Source organism: Rutidosis leptorrhynchoides, chromosome 7, assembly GCF_046630445.1.
Source record: "Rutidosis leptorrhynchoides isolate AG116_Rl617_1_P2 chromosome 7, CSIRO_AGI_Rlap_v1, whole genome shotgun sequence".
NCBI classification, from domain to species: domain Eukaryota; kingdom Viridiplantae; phylum Streptophyta; class Magnoliopsida; order Asterales; family Asteraceae; genus Rutidosis; species Rutidosis leptorrhynchoides.
Window position 1 is genome coordinate 7,758,410 of NC_092339.1, and position 17,137 is coordinate 7,775,546.

The window sequence follows — 17,137 nt, forward strand, 5'->3', positions numbered from 1 at the left end:
CGAAGGTTTAAACTTGTAATCACTAGAACATAGTTTAGTTAATTCTAAACTTGTTCGCAAACAAATGTTAATCCTTCTAACTTGACTTTTAAAATCAACTAAACACATGTTCTATATCTATATGATATGCTAACTTAATGATTTAAAACCTGGAAACACGAAAAACACCGTAAAACCGGATTTACGCCGTCGTAGTAACACCGCGGGCTGTTTTGGGTTAGTTAATTAAAAACTATGATAAACTTTGATTTAGAAGTTGTTATTCTGAGAAAATGATTTTTATTATGAACATGAAACTATATCCAAAAATTATGGTTAAACTCAAAGTGGAAGTATGTTTTCTAAAATGGTCATCTAGACGTCGTTCTTTCGACTGAAATGACTACCTTTAAAAAAACGACTTGTAACTTATTTTTCCGACTAGAAACCTATACTTTTTTTGTTTAGATTCATAAAATAGAGTTCAATATGAAACCATAGCAATTTGATTCACTCAAAACGGATTTAAAATGAAGAAGTTATGGGTAAAACAAGATTGGATAATTTTTCTCATTTTAGCTACGTGAAAATTGGTAACAAATCTATTCCAACCATAACTTAATCAACTTGTATTATATATTATGTAATCTTGAGATACCATAGACACGTATACAATGTTTCGACCTATCATGTCGACACATCTATATATATTTCGGAACAACCATAGACACTCTATATGTGAATGTTGGAGTTAGCTATACAGGGTTAAGGTTGATTCCAAAATATATATAGTTTGAGTTGTGATCAATACTGAGATACGTATACACTGGGTCGTGGATTGATTCAAGATAATATTTATCGATTTATTTCTGTACATCTAACTGTGGACAACTAGTTGTAGGTTACTAACGAGGACAGCTGACTTAATAAACTTAAAACATCAAAATATATTAAAAGTGTTGTAAATATATTTTGAACATACTTTGATATATATGTATATATTGTTATAGGTTCGTGAATCAACCAGTGGCCAAGTCTTACTTCCCGACGAAGTAAAAATCTGTGAAAGTGAGTTATAGTCCCACTTTTAAAATCTAATATTTTTGGGATGAGAATACATGCAGGTTTTATAAATGATTTACAAAATAGACACAAGTACGTGAAACTACATTCTATGGTTGAATTATCGAAATCGAATATGCCCCTTTTTATTAAGTCTGGTAATCTAAGAATTAGGGAACAGACACCCTAATTGACGCGAATCCTAAAGATAGATCTATTGGGCCTAACAAACCCCATCCAAAGTACCGGATGCTTTAGTACTTCGAAATTTATATCATATCCGAAGGGTGTCCCGGAATGATGGGGATATTCTTATATATGCATCTTGTTATTGTCGGTTACCAGGTGTTCACCATATGAATGATTTTTATCTCTATGTATGGGATGTGTATTGAAATATGAAATCTTGTGGTCTATTGTTACGATTTGATATATATAGGTTAAACCTATAACTCACCAACATTTTTGTTGACGTTTTAAGCATGTTTATTCTCAGGTGATTATTAAGAGCTTCCGCTGTCGCATACTTAAATAAGGACAAGATTTGGAGTCCATGCTTGTATGATATTGTGTAAAAACTGCATTCAAGAAACTTATTTTGTTGTAACATATTTGTATTGTAAACCATTATGTAATGGTCGTGTGTAAACAGGATATTTTAGATTATCATTATTTGATAATCTACGTAAAGCTTTTTAAACCTTTATTGATGAAATAAAGGTTATGGTTTGTTTAAAATGAATGCAGTCTTTGAAAAACGTCTCATATAGAGGTCAAAACCTCGCAACGAAATCAATTAATATGGAACGTTTTTAATCAATAAGAACGGGACATTTCAATCTCAAGTCTTGAGCAATTTGTGTTGGGTTAAAACTCTAACTAAGTTCCCTATAAAAAAAACACCCATAAGTATTACCAATTCTTCATGCACAAATCTCACAAATTCACACTCCAATTTCCTCTCTTCTTCTTTTTGTTCGGCAACTACAACATCACCACCACCACAGCCTTTTGGCTGTCTTTTGCAGCCAACACCATCACCTGCGATCTGCTGTAATTTGCAGCCCACATCTGCCATCGATCAGCAGCTTTTTGCTGCTACAAATCGCCATTGCGGTTCTTTTGTTGCTGTCCTGCGTCCCAAAACCAACCCGAAACCCACTCGGTTTGCCACCTTTTTGTTGAAGGTTTCTTGATATTATTATGTAGTTGTTCGCCACCCAAAAACAGCCCCATAACAGCCCTCCATAGCCTGCAAATTGATCACCCATTCAGCCCTCCAAATCGCCACTTATTGCTGCCGTAGCAGCCTAAACAGCCTAAACAACCTTTTTTCGCCAACTTATTGCTGTTGTAGCAGCCCTCCATTCGACCACCACAACAGCCCTTTAACCAGCTATTATTCTGCTGCAATTCGCCATCAAAACAGCCCACAAAGTGCTCATTGTTGCTGCGTTTTCTGTTGGTTTTCTTGTTGTGTCTGTTTGTGACCCAACACCCACCAAAACCGACCCATATTGCCACCATTTGGTTCGATTAGCTACTGTTGCTGTTCTGTTCGATCTCCACCATCAACCTACTCCAAATCTTGATCTTAACAACCCTAAGGTGTCCCTAGATCCCTATACGTTCATACTTTTGTTTCGTTTCGAATTATATATATATATATATATATATATATATATATATATATATATATATATATATATATATATATATATATATATATGTGTGTGTGTGTGTGTGTGTGTGTGTGTGTTTACGTGTGCATGTATGCATGCATAAATTATATAAGTATATAAACATGATAAATATGTATATGAGTATGTATGATGAATTATTATACGTAAGTGTCGTTAAAAAACAAAGAAACGAATTTTATACAATTATTAACATTATCGAGATAGATATATATGGTTAAATCGTTTTAAATTGTTCTAATTACTTAAAATTGGTTATGACAATTTTTACAGAGGTTGTTATACTTATAAAAATTATTGGATGAGAAAAATTAGTTATTATAACATTAAATATAATTATTCTATAATTAATGGTATTATTATATGGTTTTAATGTATAAAACGAATTTAAATTGTATCAAATATTAATATCAGTAATATTTTCATGGAAATTATTTAGATCAGTAATATATCATATAAGAATAATTATAATGATTTTTGGAATATTATTTACAATTAAATACGAATTATTTATTAATTAATCGTGAAATAAGGGTATAATTCGTAATAAAAATATATATATAATTTTTCTGAGTTTTAAAACTTAAAGAAGTCTGTAAAAAATAAAAATATATTTATTTGAGTTGAATTGGTAATTATGTAGAATTAAACTTGTTTTGTGAATAAATTGAGGGTAAAAACGAAAATAAATACAAAAATATAACAAAAACATTTTCTTAAATTTTTCTACCGATCTATATGATTTACTAAGTCTACAAAATTTATGTATGTGATTTTTAGATATTTAATTAATTAATTAGACATTTATGGATAATGTTGATTAATAAAAACACTATTATTTTTTGAAGTAATTTAGGTATTTATCTAAAGGATTATTAAAGTAATAATATTACACTAGAACTTATAAACCTATTTATATGGTAACACCTTAATTACACTAATTTATATTATCACTTATATATATATATATATATATATATATATATAACTATTAAGTACATTAATAATTTGTTGTGTTTATACACCTATAACGTGAAAGTTATAATCTAAAGACAACGTGCACGATATATGAACCTCACCGCTACTTACGGCCTAGGGTGGTCCTTGTTGCTTTATGGGAATCGCTTGTGGATCTCGAATGTCAAGACTTAGATTCTGGTCAAGAGTCCTGGGCGCCGGGTAACAACAGATCATCAGAGTGACTTATCTGATAGCAACGAGATTTGGGCAAAGTTGTACAACGTCTTTGTGAAGGATTATAACCCGAACATACTAAAACTATAAATTTACTATAAGTGGAAGCTTTCCATAAATAGTAGGTTTCCAAAAATAGAAACTTTTGAGAAATATGAACTTTTCTCAAAAACCGTCACTGTTAATATAGTTGCTATATTAATAAACAAACCTTATGTCTGTTAGACATTAACTAATCAAACGTTATATCTCTAGGTTGAGATCTCCGATTACATACTAAGTTCATACTTCTTGCGTGGAAATACTTACTTGCTACTAAGGTGAACTTCATAGCCCCACTTTTTAACTTTCTCTATTTACTTATTTTAAACTTTTGGGGTGAGACACATGCTTGCTTTTAAACTGTTTTATGCATAGACACAAGTACTCGAAAACTGTTTAACTGTGCTGCTATGCTTTATTTCATGCTAAATCCCTGCCATGATATCGTTAATTGCTACTTTGAAACGCAAACTTAGTTATTGTGAGTAGGCCTACTGAGAGCGACGTCTCTATCCAGGTGACCTTTGATCAATGGATACATGATAATGATTTAACGACACTGACAGTACAAGGTGTCATGGGGTAAATTTGTTTAGTTTCGATATCATACACCTCAACACTACTTACGAACTGATTAAAACTTTATAACTAAATCTTGTGGTCTAAAACACTTTACTGGTTATTATTGATAAACCTATGTTGTTCACTCTACCATTTTTGGTTGACACTTTAAGCATGTTTTGTCTCAGGTGATGACCGCTAAAAGATTACTTGCTACTTGGACTATGCTGCTATGGAGTCCGCATTTTATATTTATGTTATTGCATTAGAACAATTACATTTACATTTTGGCTTCCATTTGTATGACAATTTAGTTCCGCTGCTATAATACTTTGAATTATAATAAAATGTCTCATGTAAAGTAGTTCTCGCTTTACACTTATGTTTTGGTATTTGTTAGTCACAGATTACCCTCGGTCCCATTTAGGGGGTGTGACATTCAGGGAAGTTTAATTTCTCCTATTTTGGCCACTAAAAGATTACACGCAACCCTGCGAGTTTCGGTGATTTTTACGGTACGCGATAACGATTAAATTCTTAAACGGTGTACTAAGAATAACACAAAGATAAATAAATTGTTACAAATAATAATTATGATTGAGGATGGCATAAGAATGTACTTAAAATATTGAGAATCTTTATAAGTCAAAAATGACGTGTAACAACCCTCTCTTTTTCATTATTATTTAACGTTAGTTCGTTAACGACGTTAATCGACATCTATGTCATTGTGTTTTATTAATATATATTAATAAATGTGTCCCGCCATAATAAATAATATTTTAATGTTATTTAATAATCATAAATATATATTTATGTATTATTAGGTGCTTATGCGCTTCAGTATAGATCTTTGTAGAGACTGTCTCGGTTTCCAAACCGGCATCGTCAATTAAGATTTATCGTAATTCCCATCACTAGTAAGGCACTCTTATGTCAAGTGATTCTAATAAAAAAAATATTTTTAATAATTATGAATTTCTATAATTATTTTTATATGCAATTTATTATTTTTCGCGCAATCGAAAATGTACGTCTTTAGTTCTCGGAAATGTTGGGCTAGTAATTAGTCAATTAATTTGAAGACGCCCAAAGGCCCATCCCTTACTCCTAGTCCGATGACCCATATCCCAAGACAATTGGGCTTCGACCCAATATATTTAAATGAAATTAATTTAGTGCTTATCACATTTCAACCAAAAATAAACCCTAACCCCTTTCTTTTTCTCTTAAAAATTGGCACATCCCTCCCCTCCTTTGGCCGTCGACCACCATCACCACCATTCACCATCATTCAAGCTCTTCCCGATTTAATTGCTTGCATATTCGTGATCGTCTCGCTCTCCTCTAAGTGTCTATATAATTTTCTCTAGTTAAAAAGTAATTTTTTTAAAACCCTAATTGTCAATTGTCAATTCCTCTTTTTTTATTATATATGTATGATGTATGATGTTAGGATTTGCTTGTGGATGATTGTGGATTGTTTGGACATAATAAAATGCGTTAAAATACATTTATCCATATATAATCCATATATATATATATATATAGCAGCTTGACCTCGGGAAACATGTTGTTTTCTAGGTTGTTTTGACGGGACCAATGTGTCGGGATCATCATAGGCGACGATATATATATATATATATATATATATATATATATATATATATATATATATATATATATATATATATATATATATATATATATATATATATATATATATATATATATATGATTCGTTAAAAACCGATAACTGAGTCAAAAGTTTTGCCCCGTCAAAACTTATAACAAAAATTTATAGTTGTTATAATAAAACTATTAATATAATAATATTTCATAATATTATTAAATACTTATGATATCTAATTAATAAAAATTATTAATTAACTTATGTTATACATTTAATTATTCTAATAGTTAAACTTATGTTATTTATTTTAATTATTTCATAATAATACTTACGATAACTATAAAATTAATTATTGTTAATAATACTTATGATTATAATATTTGATAATAAAACTTATGATATTAATTATTATTAAATATTTATGATTATAATCATTTAATTAAATACTTATGATGACTAATAAGTAATTAAATTTTTATATAATTTAACTATTAAATACTTATACAATTTAATTATTAAATACTTATGCTTATACATTTTAATTAAATTAACCTTATGGTTATTAAATAATTTATATTATATCAATATAATTCAATTATATTATACAACTTATAATATAACGATTTAACTTATATTATATTAAATAATAATATAACATATGATATAACAATTAATCTTATAATATAACATTCGTTTAATTTAATAAACGTCAATTAAATATCTCTCTGCTTTCTTACACCAATAAGAAAGTGATTAATGAGCGATATCTCCACTCAAAAACAAATCCTGGTCATCCATCAATACATGATCATTTAATCTCATTCATCCATCACCCTTAATCTGTAAAATCGCGAGATAAGTCTTCCTTACTTAGTTAAAATCTCCTGTATACCCCCCTCTATACAAAACAATATGTAACGATTAGGGATAATAGGGGTCGAAGAAAAAACCATCTGGTGTTCATCATATACTCAGAGATCTGATTCATCAATTCCTCTCTCCCTTCTTCATCATCACCCGAAAAATCAAACAAAATTCTCTCCATATCCATACATATGAATGCACCATCGCAAAACCTCGCTACAATCGTTTGCTACTCCAGGCCGAAGCTTCACAAATCAATCGCTTCCTTATCCAGTCGGAAGCTTCACAAATCAATCGCCAAATCATGATCTAAGATCGTTTACTGGTGGGTTTGGTGGATCAATATTTGATGTTGAATAATCGTCATTTAAAAATCACGGGTTAGTATTTCTTATTTTTTTTCTTTTGATTTTCAGGTTTTACAATTCTGATGAACGATTACCCTTCTTCTAGGTCTTAAAAATCAATTGTTCGATTTGGGGTAAAGATTAGGGTTTGAGCGATATACCTCCAACTGTCGCCATCACTATTGTGGCTTATCATTTTATTTTCATCATCAAGTAACTTCATATTTGTTTTGATTTTTTGCTGTGATATGGTGGGTTTTTGATGTGAAAATGGTGAATTTTTATAGGTATGTGGTTTACTGTTACTGTATTGTTTACCAAATCTTCTTCACTGCTATATACTCTTTGATTATGCTAAGTATGTAAACCCTAGATTTAATTGGTTTTTGATAGTTCATTCATATAGTATGTTACAAATAGATATACAAATATTCTTTGCTGTTAGAGTCTGATAATAACTTTTTATCTTGGTTATCTTATCAGGGCTTAAATATTGAACCACGAGGATAAAAAAATTAACTTCAACGAGAGAATTGAAGAAAGCACTATTGATATATCTTTGAAATTGAAGTGGGTCGATTATCGTTTTTTTTTTGTTATAGAATTTTATTTTTACCATGTGATGATGGTGAACACTAGAGGTGGCAATTTATACCAGGTGATGATGATGAACACCGGAGGTGGCAGTTTATTCCGTTTTACAAATAAACTCCTTCAATAATTACTCTTGGTAGATCAATAGTGAGTTGAATTCCCATCTAAAAGATTATTGCACTCTATTTATTGGAGGTGGTAATATATGACCATTTGCATTTGAATGGGTCTGATCTCCGATCGATCATCTGCAGGTTTTTACCAACTTTTTATCCTCAGTTGTTATTCCTCATTTATCTCCTCTTATTGTTTTGTGCATTTATTTAAATACTCTATACTCTATAATTCATCTTTGTAAGTAATATTTTTTTTTCTACCAACACCTACTTGACTCCATTGTGCTTTTATCTTCATCTTTTTATGTATATATAATATACAATATAATAGTATAATTAGACTTTGTTGATGTTTCCATTTGCTTCTATGTTAGAGTTGCCATTATTTTACAATTTTTTGAACACATTGTAACGATGCTTAATTGCTTATGGATGATTTGTTAACTTATTTGCATCGTTGTTTGCTGTTGTAGGATGATTAGATTATAAGTTATAAGATTTTTGTTTAGTAAGTTGTTATAACTTTTTCTTAGCTTTGTTTGATGCATCTTTAAGATGTTCTTTGATTGTTTAAGAGGGGGGGGGGGGGGGGGGGGGGGGGGGGGGGTTATGTCTTTTGGTTGTGTTTGATTTTGTTAATATGTTATAAGTTAAATTTAGTTAGGTACATTCTATTAGGCTATAATAGTCTAATGGCAAGTAGAAAACGTCAAAAGAGTAGTGTTATACATAAAAATGTTAATGAGTGGGTTGTTGGAGACGATCATCCTGATGTCGATTCGTCTATTATGTCTTCCAGACAAACAACAATTAGAAACATGCCACGATATTGTAATAGTATGGGAACAGCAGGTGCTCATCAATCATCCGTTACTACTATTGTACCTGTTTCTCCCTTGGAAATAGCGACTCCTGCTTATTCAGAAATTGAATCTGCTTAAGCTTTACATACACGATATCTACTACTGGTAATTCTATATTTGTTCCATTGTAGTATTTATGTTTTTCATAGTTTGTTGTTTGAAGATATTACTCCTAATCTGGACCGCGTTTACTATTTGCAGGTCCAATTACTCATTCTCCGATGCAATCAAAAAAAATATATTGGGTTCTCACTTGTCTTCTATTTATGTTGATGTACATGTTAATCCTGTTGATTTAACAACTTTAGTGTCTCCATAATTTGGTAGTATTTAAGATGTAAAGATATCGTCACCTGTAAATAGAAATGATGCCTTAACTTTACTGTGATATTTAAAAAAAAAAAAAAAACTATAGCTTCGTTAAGAATTATCTAATGTATGCTTTGTTTATTATTTTTGCAGATGTTATTAGTCATTTCAGAGAAACATCGTTCGCTGCAAACTGGTTTTTGAAAACATCATTCTCATTTCACTCAAGAAGAGATAGTAAGGAAAGTGCACACATTCAGCCATCTAATATCACAAAGACTACATGTGTACCAAGGTCAGACCTTGGTACAAAAGAGGCCACAAAAGTCGGTGCTCTACCAAGGTCAAACCTTTTTTTACCCTTACAATCGATATTAATTGTTATTGGTTTTATTTGTCATGAATTGATGAAAATATTATATAGCAGGTTAGAATATGGGAACATATTAAAGTACATATGTGCATCAATTTCGCTTAAGTTAATCTTCAATTGGTAAATGATTTAAAGTACATACAATAAGTGAATTACCATTCGGTTTTTGCATGGATTCCGATAAAAAAAACCTAACTATAGAGTCTCTAGGAAAGTATGTACTTTAAAGAACACTTTTGATATCGTTACTGGAGTTTCGGTAACATAATATCAATGACTTCCCTAAAGATTTATGTTTATAGCTACATTATTAGTGACAAAGCCTGTATCATGATACTTCTAGGTAAGTCTTTGTGATGTAATATTACTTTGGCTTCAAAGTGGTTTTTAGATTTGAGTTAACGCTAATTTAACTTTTAGATGGTATGTTTAGGTTGCAATCAAGTTCCATGGAACTGATGCCATAATCAATTTGATGGATTGTAGGTCACTTGTGCAGTTTCTAAGTATCAAGACATAAAGAATTAAAAATGATAATTATCAACAATAACCGTTTCCAACAACTATCAGTTACATCGCATGATCGTAATGAGGTATTGATGTGCTCTATCAGGTTGTAATTTTTAACCAAGAAATAGTTATTCTACTAGAACATATTTATAGGCAAGTGTACCTAATCATGCAATAGTATAGAAATGATAAATTCAGATTTCGTTCCTAGGGACGGTAATTATAAACTAAAACGTATGGGTTTACACTAAACATATTAACTAAACAGGGATGTTTTACTTTTAATGACTGGAATGTCAGAGTGGTGTTTTAAAATTAACTTGAAATTATAAAGAAAATTATGAAGTACCAACAGGTTAAGAATGATATGTCTACCAGGCTTTGTTCACTTTGACACATGGAGTATTTATGATTAAGTCCTGATAAATTCCATCTACGCGTGAAGTCTCCTTAATAGGTCTAGCTGTACGGTCGCGGTCCAGGAATCTAGATACTTAACCTTCAACAAACTCAATGATTTGAACTGGTGATGTCGTACGATCGCGGTCACCACTAACTGCGCTAACTGGTCGTTGCTTATAATTCACCTTGTCTATATTTCTTAATTAAGTTTAATCTGTTTCCTTGGTCAAGATAACGTATGATTTCTAAGTCACTAAATCATAAAGTAAAATCTCTAATTAATGAGTTGTCAATTCAAAAGCTTCAAACATTAAATCTTGTAAAAGGGAATAAATCAATACAAAAGAACTCCCATGTCAAAGTATTTAGCCTAAATAGACACATAATATTTAGCCAACAATCATATCAAGATAACAAACCATAACTAAATAAAAACAGAAATTGATGATTATAAAATCGAAAGATAAACCGAATTAAATGAGTTTATGGATTGAGATTTAAGTTCTGGATGATTGATATACCGTAGATCTGATGTTGCTTGCTCCGTTTGGTACTTGGAATGATGGAAGGATGGTCTCTTGGGAGGAAAAATGTGGCTGCTGCTCCCAATAATAGATGATAGGGTTAAAATCTGCAAATTAGCTTTTATACCCGATCTGGCCAACCCGACCATGCGGCGCATCAAGGGTTTCATGCGGCGCATACTGTTGCAAAAATATGGCGCCTGGCGTTTCATGAGGTGCATACCTTCAAAGAATCCGGAACTGTTTCATGAACAATGCGGCGCATCATTATCTCGTGTGGCGCCTTCTACCTGACTCTCAAACTTTCTGACTCTCCTATCCAGATTTCCATGCGACTCTTTTAGCTCATGCAGGGCCTGCATATGTTAACAGTGTTCCTGATCAACTGACCAGGCGGCACATCACATCCCATGTGGAGCCTGGTTCTGATTCCAGCAGCTCTTTAAGCATGATTCTACTCACTTCCTCAAAACTTCATGTTTCTCCATATTTCCTGGAATCAATTCACAAAGTACTAAGTATCCAAATTCCAATATCTTGCAATTCAACCAAAAAAAACTATCATAGACCCCAAATATTGCCTGAAAATTAGATATAAAACATATATAAATCAGGCAATATCAAATACCCCACGCTTGAACTTTGCTTGTCATCAAGCAAATAAGGACTAAACAAAAACGTACTTTTAGGTAATCTAGAAAATCAAACTCTCTTTAAATAAACAATATAGAAATAACATTCACCTAAATATGTATCAAAGGAAAAATATATTGGGATCGACTCTACTCGGAAAAATTATTTGGGTGGTTGACTGTCAAACCCCGTCCTTATCCCCCTGGACGGAATCATCAATCTGGTCTCATTGCGATGATCGACTCCAGATAATATCTTTAATTTGAGCAAATGCACAGCGGAAGACTTAATTCGTACCTGAGAATAACATGATTTAAAACGTCAACATAAAGTTGGTGAGATATATAGGTTTGATGCTAGCAGCGTTATAACAATGGAACACAAGATTTCATATTTCATAAGCGCTTTATTAAAAATATTCTTAGTGATTGTGTCCTTGGTAACCATACTTAACATTTAATTATCGTCGCATATTCCCTTTCATATAACATCGCTACACCATACCAGGTGTAGTATAAAAACGAAGTACTGTGCAACCGTTTAGAACTCGTCGTCCAGCCCGGTTGGGGTTGTCAGGCCCGATAGATCTATCAACAGGATTCGCGTTTACGCTCCTCACGTAAATAGTAGTTACCTAAGCTACAGGGAAGTATGCCAATAACACAACCCATCCTCGAATATATATTTTTGATCACTCGTGTCCATAACATAAAACATTTATAAAACAGCGCATGTATTCTCAGCCCAAAATATTTAGAGTTTAAAAAAGGAACTATATACTCACCTAATGTATTTTGTAGTAAAAATACATATGATGACATTGAACAAGTATAGGGTTGGCCTCGGATTCACGAACCTATATCAGTAATATGTATTAAATATATAATCACATAATTTCATTTATTAATTATGTGCTATTATATAATATTCATACTCAATTCTATTTAAGACATATTTATTATATCTTGTGTTACATATATTTATTTTGTAAAATAATTAATATTTATACATATATTTATATTAACATGTGTATTCAAATAGTTAGTATTATATCAAAAACCAGTAATTTGTTATAGGTAATATTTATATAATTAATGTCATTATTTTCATTCTAATACCTTATATCATACTAATATAATTATATTATGTATATTTTTATATATCTAATTTTTTTTTTTTGATAATAATAATAATAATAATAATAATAATAATAATAAATAAGAAAATTACTACCTTACATAAAATAGGCTTAAAAAAATAGAATGCCATTGCCTGGACTCGAACTCAAGACCTCCCACTTAACACCCACACCCTAACTAATGCTCTGCTTGTACCTTTCCGTTTTAAATCTCGGTCTAATCTTTATAACTCGTTTACTTCGGCCCAATAGGAGATAAAAGATCTCGGCCCAACAGAAAAATATATCTCGGCCCAACAGGAAATCAGCTCTCGGCCCAACAGGAATATAGGTTAGAACAGACCCAATTAGAAACATGTAGTCCAAGATGCAATTACAACACGGAACAATTTAAAGAACTTTATGGAACCTTAGCCGTCGAATTATTAAATCACATGAAGAGTTTTCCTGTCGGCCACAAAGGAAGAGGAGAAACAAAACACCAAACACGTCGACCTCACCTCATCTCGTAATCATCTCATCTTTATAGAATAGTATATCATCATCATTACCCTAATTGTCTAACACCTTTTTCGTAAAAAAAAAAAAAAAAAATAGATATAGGAACCGTAATAGCAGCAGCAATATGGTGGTTCTATTTGACATAACCGAAACTAGCTGGAACAGCTGGATAGCTGCAGTGAAACGAGAAAAAGAGATGGAGTAGTTGGTGGTTTCTAATGGTAGTGATGGGGTTCGATGGTGGTGGTTTACTATAGTGGTGTCATTCGGTTTTAAAATAGAAGTATATATATAGAGGCTGTAACATCATAAGTGATTTCATGGTGGTGATTCTATTTCATCTAGAGGTGGTTTATGGTGGTTGTTGTGTCGATATAAAAGTGGTGGCGTTTGTGATGATTTCTAAATGGAACCGAAAGAAAGATGTTAACAATACTTCAAGCGAAACAAAAACATGAAATAAAAAAAATAGAACAGTAATGGGTTAAAAGGTTGGTGATCTGGTGATGGTTGGTTTCAGTTAATGATGATGTACTGTTTAGAATGATGAAGGTTGATGGTGGTGTTGGAAGTGGCGTTTGGTTATCGATGGCTAAAGAGATGAAGGTGATGTTATTATTCGATTAGAAACAGGAAACAAACTGTAGCAGTGATGATTAACAAGGGTGGTGGATGTGGTTCTTGAGGTGGCAGGTGGTGATTGTTTTATAAAGGTGGTGAGGGTTCCACGATGGAGATGGAGGTGATTCGGTTTAGGATGGGTTCTACAACCACTAAAATAGTAGAACAAGATAGCAGTAGCAACCAACAATATTGACGAGATCTATGTTGATCAAGGGGTGTTGCAAAAGGGTGAAGATGGTGTTCCATTGAAACAGCAAAACAGAAAGTTTATAGTGGTGATTGACGGTTGATGAAGGTCCATAGGTGGAGTTTTAATGATGGTGGTTGATGGGATGATCATTTGAGCAGGACAAGAAAAATGGTTTTGTGTATCCTCCTTAATCACACACACATATATATATACACACATATATATATATATATATATATATATATATATATATATATATATATATATATATATATATATATATATATATATATATATATATATATAACTTGGAGAGTTTAGTTGTGAGTAAAAACATAAACAACACAGTAAAGATAGTGATTGTATGTTGTGAGGCTTGTATTAAACACAGAAGGAATCAAGTTCATTATTTGCAAGTGGGTTTAAATTACATAAATCATCTTTAACTATTTAGTTTAATATTTTACCTAAAGAAAATTGGGAAGTGTGAAAGACAGTGATCGGTTAACAAACATTGTGACTTTTTGACAACTCAAGTTGCATTTTAAATTTATGGATGATTCTTACTTATCTTCAAATCAATTAAATTTGAACTAGAAAATAAAATACAACGCTAAAGATCAAGAACTACGTAACAAAAAATTAATAAAATATAGTTTGTTAAAAGTGACCAATTATTTGATTCCCATCACATCGTTATTGACTAAAGTTTGGAGATCTTAAAAGGCACGCTAATTTCCCATAATTATTACTAGGTATTCCCATTTCATTTAATTTATATTATATTTATATAACTAACAGATTGCCGACAGTTTTGGCGGAAATGCTAAATCGTGATCCATTGCTAAACAGTTAGCGTAAAAATGTGTTTCATAAAAATTTCAAAATTTTAAATTAAATATATTTAATTTTTTATATATTTATTTACAAATAGTTGTTCGTGAATCGTCAGGTATGGTCAAAGGGTAACTGATTATCCGAATATAGATTTCAAACTTTCTAGACTCAAATTTACAGATTTTGCTTATCGTGTCGGAAACATATAAAGATTGAAGTTTAAATTTGATCAGAAATTTCCGGGTCATTACAGTACCTACCCGTTAAAAAAATTTCGTCCCCGAAATTTGATAGAGATTGTCATAAATATCAATAGGAATGTTTTCATGACGAGTCTGTGGTAATAACGGTGTTTTATCATTATGGAGAGATATAGATAAAATGATTCGATCATGTGAAGCGTACAAGTGAAGTTATCACAAAAGAGCGAAATGAGTAATATGGAATTTTTTTAACCGATGACATGATTAAGATTGATTTCTGGAATTTATGGGATTTAAAGAAAATCTTACATAATAAGATTTGGTTCTTAGGCGATCAGGATCTTCTTTGATTTAATGCGGCAATCTGTTTCGATTTTTCTGCCGGATATTTCACTATAAATCTACTCCTTTGTTTCCTTATTTTTCACAACTCACATCTTCTACTCTTTCTCCTTAATTCCTACTTCAAAACATTCGTCGATATGCTCCATCCAGTTCTGATTCTTGATATACTCCTAATTTTCACATCCGTCATTCTTCTCTTCCATCTACCACCGGAAGATTTTATTTACTTCTACTATTATCTTGGGGTTATAGTGTTTTTAATCTTCCCATGCCTTTACGTGGCAATACGTATTGATATGCACGGTTTGTAGTTTCAGGGTTGTTATTGGGTTTTATATTTTTCCTTATATCCCGATGTCCCTACTTCTGTCTTCTATAGTTATTGTCATCTATAGTTTATGCTTTCTTCGATTTGCTGCGATTTATACTCCAATTTCTGGTTTGGAGTCTTCACTCTTTCGTTTCCTCTTCCCGTCCTCGAGTCAAGCGAACAATGCTCCGAAATTCGTAGGTATGTAATTCAGAATGAACATAGCTAATGCTCTTAGAAGGAAATGGTAATGACACGATTTTTATTTGTCAAATTACCAGAATATCTTGGAAAAGACCGAATCATCAAGAGAATATTTTCTTGATATGTTTAGAGATTGGATAGAATGTAAGAGCCGTGTAACATGGCATATGATGATGGTACTGTAAATCATCACATTCCATTAGAAATTTAACATGACTTACTGTAATATAATGAAGTTGATCAAGTTTCATTATATTATACTAATTCATGCATCAGTTCCCAACACTACTTCAAAACATTCATATTTTAAACTTGAAGGTTTTAGAATTTATAATCTAACACAGTTTCTTTCATATTGTAACGCAAATATTACGGAGAGATACATGATCTCAGATAAGAATCGTTGTGGAAATTTCTTCAGAAATATTGAGGATATTTATAATGAAAGGCACGATGATATCGTAAATCTTCTATCATTGATGAATAACAAGGAAGGTTTTAACTATAACTTCGGTTTCGAAAGTTTTTCAGGTGCATAACTGTATGCATGAATCTTTCTTCCATAGGTGAGGTGCGGCTGGTTCAAATTCTCGATCGAGGTGTTTTCAAGAATCATGAAAGATTTGGACGCGAATTGTAATTGTCGAGGTACAAATGAGGTTTAGGATAAATTCAAGTGGCAAACTTGAAGAGTTGTTTAGTTTCATATATTATAATCAACATTTTAATTCATTTTAATTGTCCAAAGTTAGCAGTCCAATAGTCCGATTGTCCAATGGTCCAATAATTTTATATATAAATTAAATATATAATATTCGAATTAATTAATACGTATCGTTACCCGTGTACCAGTCTCAGTGTCGATCACAACTCAAAGTATATATATATTTTGGAATCAACTCCGACCCTGTATAGCCAACTCCCACCTTCACATATAGAGTGTCTATGGTTGTTCCGAAATATATATATAGATGGATCAATATGATAAGTCGAAACCTTGCATACGTGTCCCGTTATTTAAAGTGTGTAAAATAAATAAATATATATCATGACCCATTATACAACGTGTTGTCTCAGAA